This window comes from Arachis duranensis, chromosome 5 (genome assembly GCF_000817695.3).
Source record: "Arachis duranensis cultivar V14167 chromosome 5, aradu.V14167.gnm2.J7QH, whole genome shotgun sequence".
In the NCBI taxonomy this organism is placed as follows: domain Eukaryota; kingdom Viridiplantae; phylum Streptophyta; class Magnoliopsida; order Fabales; family Fabaceae; genus Arachis; species Arachis duranensis.
This window is the reverse complement of record NC_029776.3, coordinates 766782-774412: the sequence shown is the minus strand read 5'-3', so window position 1 is coordinate 774412 and position 7631 is coordinate 766782.

Sequence of the window (7631 nt, the reverse complement as noted above, 5' to 3'; positions counted from 1 at the left end):
CTCTAAAGTATTTGTTAGAGATTTAAATTGAAAGCTTTAATCAATTATGTTAGAAACACTTTACATTAAGCATTTTTTTGTAAAAGGCTTAGTAGTTACAATTTTGATTTAATTAACTATTAAAATTTTTTTATATTACGATTTTAAATGAGTGAATCAATCTTACAAAGTTTTTTATTAAATAAGACGATTTTATAATTTATTTTATTACATTTTTAATTTTTACGTATTTAATTTACTTTTTGGGATTTTATGTAAAATATCAATCTATCTTCTCTACCTTGAATGAATTTGACGTTTTTTAAGAAAAAAAATAATAAAAAAATATACTACTATATAAAAAATAGGAACATTGAGAAGAGATTTTAATAAATAGTTTTGAAACGTGTAGTGTGCATGATATGGAAAACCTAATTAGGATCTAAGATTATATATAATCATGATTGCATTTTTTTTTCTTAGTGCAATTCTCTTCCCTTTCATGTTCTAAGAAGAACTTAAAAGCATGCATTTCTTTCTTTCCATCTTGGTGTAGACTCTATTTGGTTTCCCTTAGTCAATAACTTTTATTATGTATATAATTTTAAGAAACTTAGAGTAATTAAAATATTGTGCATAGAATTTAGTATTATTTGGAAAAATGTCCATTTCATTAACCAACGTCACCATTTTTTTCCCTCTTAAAAAATTTTTCCTTGCTACTTTTTTCCCTCTCATGCCAGCCTGTTCTTTTGTTCATATCTTCAATTTTAGTCATAGTGTCTAAAGTGTAGTTTGAAAATGGGAAGATTGTGACCTAAGAGCCTAAAAAATAATTAAAAAATAATCCAAAAAAAAGAAACAAGGAGAGGGTGGATTTCTACAATAGAAATGGATTTCGTTTAAAAAAATATTAAGTCCTTTTATACGTTTTCTTTTTCATTTCTTTTTATGTATCTTTTTGCAATTTTATTGGGGAAAAAATAAAAGAGCTTAATAGAAGGTTTTGTCTTTTAATTTTAATTACTCAATATTCTCTAAACAGATAGATTCATTACACGTATCACCACCCACATAATAAAATAATAAAATAAAATACATAATTCCAATCATTCATCTTTCTATATTGCTATGATTGAATAATCCTAAAGTTTATTTATTTTGAGACATATGATAAAAATCTCGAAATTTTCACCCAACTCCCGAGGCATAAAATGAAAATATGAAAATAGTACTACTCCTATAATATTACTAGACGACAAAGTTATATGCATATGCATGGTTCTGGGTTTTGTGAAATCACATTATGTACCATCATACACTTCAGACTTTCAGAGTGAGAACATGGCAATGTGCAAACCCATGTTCATCAAATCATCATCATGAGCTTTTCCCTTTTCTTTTTATTTATTTTTTTTTGTCAAAATTATTATTTATTTATCATCTCTCTGTAGTAATAAGAAAAACCCGGTAGAAAACACTATGAGTGATGGTGTGGCCAATTTTGCAAATTGCTCTCTCTCTCAATTAGATGTCCAATTAATTAACTTGTTTATTAATTATTTTATAATTTAAAAAAAGTAAAGTTTTATTTTTGTCCACATTTAGAGTAAGTTTCAAAGTTGTCACTAACGTTTCAATCGTCCTATTTAAGTCTTTAACGTTTCAAAACTGACTCAATGTTGTCCTGTCGTTAGGGATCCGTTAACAGAATTGACGGCGGGACAAAATTGAGACGATTTTGAAACGTTAAGAACTTAAATAGGACGAAAACGTTGGGGACAAAAATGATACATAGAAATAAATTTTAATTTTATCCTTCAATAATATCAATTTTTTACTATACATGGCATTCAATTATTTTTTAATCACATCTAAATAAATTACACTTAATCATATTACTTTCGCTTTAAATAAATAATTTTTTATAATTTTACTCTTAAAGATTTTTACTTATCATAAAATATTTGTAGAATGACTAGTATATAAACTTGCAGAAAAGAAAAAAATAATATATATACAATAAAATATAAATTATATCTTTTGTTTCTAATGTATCAAAATTCTTTAAAATTATAAAAAAATAAATTTATTTAAAATGAAAATAATGTGAATAAGTGTAATTTATTTAGATGTAATTAAAAAATAATTGAATACTATGAACAGTAAAAAAATTAATATTATTGAAAGATAAAATTAAATTAAAATTTATTTTTATGTATTGTTTTTGTTTCTAACGTTTTCTTCCTATTTAAGTTTCCAACGTTTCAAAATCGTCTCAATTTGGTCCCGCTGTCAATTTTACTAACGGATCCCTAACAATAGGACAATATTGAATCATTTTTAAAATATTAGAGACCATTTTAAAACTTATCCCAAACGTTAGAAAAAAACCATATTTTATTTTTTGAAAAATATAATGATCCTATCCAATAATTAAAGTGGCCCAATTGCATTCTTAATTAAATGATATCTCAATTCAATTTGGCCACTGGTAAGTGTGACCAAACTAATACAATTTCATATTCCACTGCTTAATCTTTTATATTTTTGGGTCCACACTCTATATATATAAGAACAAATTTTTTAACTGGAATATAATATATACCGGTTCTCCAAGTTTTTCATTTTCAAAATTTAAAATCTAAAACATTTATTAAGAGCCGAAAGTCAATTAGCTTAGAGTCTTTATTGACAAATTATACATTGATCCTGATGTATATATACATATGGTGGTGTGTCATCATATATAAAATTAATTAAAATTACTCATATGTCAATATCAACTAGGATGCACCAGAATTGGCATTAGGCCCACAACTGATTTTACATAGCGTATATGTAATGGCAATATATAGATATATAATACTTTTTGTTTTGTACATGCAAGAAGTGTTAGAAAACAATAATGGTGGAATAACAAGGGGAATTTGTGGGGATTTTTTTAAAATAAATAAACTAAAGGATAAAGTAATAAATTGGTCTTACATCATTTGGACGTAATTTTATTTTAGTTTTAAGGTTTAAAATATCCTATTTAAATCTAAAAAAAATTTATTTAGTTTTAATTTAATCCCACCGTAAGGTCAAAGTTAAATAATTAACGAAATCTCCTACATTACAGCAGTACAAAAACAAGATCAGTAATATAGAGAACAAATACAAATTGCAAAATACAAAATCAACCGTAGATGTATTAATACATTTATTTATCATTCTCCTTAGTTCTATAGAAAATATTTCATTTAAATTGTAAAAAAAATAATAAATAAATGTATTGATGCATTCACGGTTAAACTTTTGGAGCTTGTACTTATTCTTCAGATTATCAATCTTGTTCTTATACAGCTGTTATGTAAGACATTTTGTTAATTATTTAATTTTGACCTCATGGTAGAACTAAATTGAAGTTAAATAAAACTTTTTTGAATTCAAATAAAACACTTTAAACTTTAAGGACCAAAACAGAATTACATTTAAATGTAGAGAACTAATTTAATACTTTACCCTAAATTAAATTCATTGTTACTTATATATGTATTTTTAAAATTATTTATATTTTTTGTATCGTTGTTTATACAATAAACAAAATAAATAACAAAAAATGTGTTATTATGTAATTATGGTTGTGCATTTAATGTGCAGAGAGTGATAATATATATGCAGGGTCTATACATATATACAAGTCCGAATTTGTTATGAGTGAAAGGCATGGATCACTGAATTGCATTAATAGTAAGAATTGGGAACTGGATCTCTTTTTTCTGATCGATCACATACACATACATTATTGTGGACTCATCACATATGCTTTTTGAGACCCCTCTGATCTGAAATGCTTTCATTTTATTGCATCAATGACAGATGTAAAAGTTGTGCATGCATCTACGTATCTCATAAACTAGCACATGATTAACATTATTCATTAAAATTATTAAAATACTAATATTTTTCAAATATTAAAAAATTATTTATGATTCATATTAATTACTAAAATTATTGCAACATCAATATTTTTAAAATATTTAAAATGCTTTCTAATATATGAAAAGACTCTTATGGGAAAAAGTTTATTATGATGAATAATGAGAATATATCTAATAATGACTACATATTTTTTAAGTAATTCACATTTTTCTTAATATAATTCTTAGATTCCTAATTCCATGTCTCTATCATCTCTCTTTCTCTCTTCTCTGCCAGCTCCTCGCTTTCTCTATCCTCTCTGGCTCTCTCAAATACCTAATATCCCAAAAACTAAATAATAAATAATATTCTCATTTTTTACTCTATTAGCCCAATATGAATTTAATGTTTTTATTTATTTAATTGATTTTTTCTTTTTACGTTATGTGAATCACTTAAAGTTATTTTCATTCTTAACCACTCTTTTATAAATCTAATAGTTATTATTATTATTAGATCTTTTCATTTGTCATCATAATAAATATTTTTCTCTTAATTATTAATCTTTATATATATATATATATTAATTTTTTCAAATATAATTATTACCTTTTTATGATTACTATTCGAACAATTGTTATCAAAGAACTTGATTATAAAAAGAAATTATCCTTCAAGCTGTGGATCGGCTATATAAAAAAAAGACTTTTACTCTATTTTAAGGTGAAAACTCAGATGCAATCGATTTCATGTGAAGTCGATAGTTAAGAGCCGTTAGATAATTTGATTTATTTGACTACATTTTCATCTAATAACTCTCAGATATCAACTTCATGCCTGAATTTTTACCCTCTTTCAATTTGTGTTTGCTTGATGAACAGCCCAAAGACACTGTAGTTTTGACAATTAAACAAATGTTTATATTTTGAAAGCAATAATACAAATGAAAAGAAAGTAAGAAAGAATAAACTTTTTAAAGATGGTCCATGAAAAGAATATGACAGGACAAAAAAAAAATGCAAATAAAAACAAAAATAATTTATCTGATATAGTCCTTCTGTTCAGTTGAGTTTTATGAATCTTTTAATGGATTTGCACATACATGTGATATATTATAGCATGAGCACTATTTAATTAATTGTGCATCCAAATGCACAGTAATAAAAAAAACATATTTAATAATATTCTCATCTATAAAAGTGTGGATAATAATTTTCCGTCTTAATTAATATAATTAATTTTTCTATAATTATCTCATTTTATTTTTTTGTTATCTTATTATCTCTTTTTATTTATGTACACTAAAAATAATTCTAAATTTTATGTAAATTAAATTCTAAAAAAATTTCTTTTTATACTCTTGATTATTACATTTACAATTATACGATTTTTTTTTCAAATAAAATCACGAATTAATGCTTTTCTCTTAACTTCATATGTTATTTTAAGTTAAACAACAAAAGGAATTAATTAAACTATATAATAATATTGCTTTAAAAAAATTATCTTAGCACGATTCAACTCTCCTTCTCGTATTAAATCTTACCACCTTCTCGTTCATAAGTTTTTAGTCACTATATTTCACTGGATCTTGATGTTATGCATGCCAAAAACAATGCCTTTTGGTCTCGGGACCCTGACTGAGGAAATCAAAATAAAATTTTATTTATTTATGAGTTGAAAATAAAAATTAGTCAAATGATCAAAGATTTTGGATTTGGGACTTTTCAAACAAAAGCAAAGTTATATTTTCATACGTGTGATGTGAACATAAAGAAGCATATATATGAAACCAAGTTGCAAATTATAAAAAAGACAGAGATGAGATGTTGCCAATAAATATGTATCAACTAGATCTTGTAAGTTGATAAGTTTAACAAGAGATATATTTTTTTTAATAAAATCATAGGAGTAATATAAATAGAGATAATTAGATTTAAGTTATGATATGATATTTTCTATGAGGCGTGCAGTTGTTTGAGAGTAAAATTTGCATGCTTTTATTTTAATTTGAAGGGTGTGATTCTACATTTTGTTTTATTTATTAAATTATTAGTCACTTTTTTTATTAGAGAAGATTTGTTTTGTATTTTTAGCATCTTCTATTTGTATTATTTAAGTTGAGTGTAATTTAATTCTTATTAATATTATAGATGTAATTAAAACTTAATATTAAGTGATATCACAAATTAACACTTTGAATTTTTTGTTAAAAGTTTGGTTAGATAGAATAATTATACATTTTAGTTATCCAATTTTATAATTATATTATATATTTTTTTAGTAAAATATTTAGTATTTTTTTGTCAATTATGTAAGAAGAAGACGGAAAAATAAGAAGTAATTGAAGGAAGCAACACGCCACCACGTATTGAAAAAAGGACATGTTGATTGTAACAATAAGGAGAAAAGATTGGAAGTTGTGATTAGAAGTACTTAAAATCGATCTAAACCAATTAAAACCGACTAATCGAATCGAACAAATAAAAAATCGAACAAATCAAAAACCAAAAAATCATAAAAGCCGAAAAAATGACATTTTGCAGTTTTTCTTATGGTTTAATTTTCGATTCTTCCATTGAAAACCTTAATTGAACCGAATTGATTTATTTAAAAATCCTAATAAATCAAGCCCCCTCTCCCAAACAGATGACCTAGCTAGCCGCCACTCTGACTTGTCACTCGCATAAGGAAGCAAGCCCTATAATTCCTCCACTCGACCATTCCACAGCACCGAAAACTTCTCCTCCCACCCTCTACAACACCGTCGTCCTCTCTGTGTCTGACGTCACTAGATATCACCCCGTGACAACCCTTTCTCATTGTGCGTCCCTCTTTTTGGCACAGTCCTTTTTCTCCCTCCCTTCCTCCCGCGTTTCCTTTTCCTCATCGCACAGTAGTCCTCAGTCAGAGAGTGAGCCCAGACCCCAGAGCTCCCCTCCTCTTCCCCTGCACAGCACCATCTCCGATATTGTAGCGCTGTCTTCGACATCACAGCTCGTAGGTTGCTGATCGCAGCGTCGTCTTCTGCAATCGTCCTCCACTACTCCACCATATGTCTAAGTACAGTCCAAGAGCATCGTCATCCGTCTCAGTCCAGTTTTGTTGCCTCCTTAACAGCAGTCGACCTGTCGTGTCTCACCATCCAACGTTGTTGTCTTCCTTTTTCGTAGAATTTTTTTAATTCTGATGATTTTGGGTTTTAACTTGTGTTTATGATTATGAATTTTTATTTCTATTTTGATGATTCTATCATTCAAATTATGTGTTTAAGGTTCTGAATTCTTATTCTATTTTTTAAAATTTGTTATAATTATACAGTTATGGGACTTGATGTTAAACATATTTTATTGTTGATTTGTTGTCATTGATTATTGTTCTCTCTATTGAGTATTTGTTGTCGATTTTTTGAAATTGTTATTGATTATTTGTTCAACCTATTTTATTTTGTTATGTTGCTCCTTCTGTTAATTTTTTATATGATTCTATATTTACAATTTTGTATATACAATTCTATCTCTTAGTTTAATTACAGCTTTGACTTTCATGGTATCTCAAATGGTCATAAATGTCGCAACTGGCTGTTTTTGTTGTACAAAAATCTCTCAAATCTCTAAACCAAACAAACCAAAACGAACCAAACCAAATTTAATTAGTTTGGTTTAGATTGATTCATCTTGTCTTAATAAAAGAACCAAACCGTACTATTAATATAAAATTAAATCGGATTATTTTTTTTTAAAAAT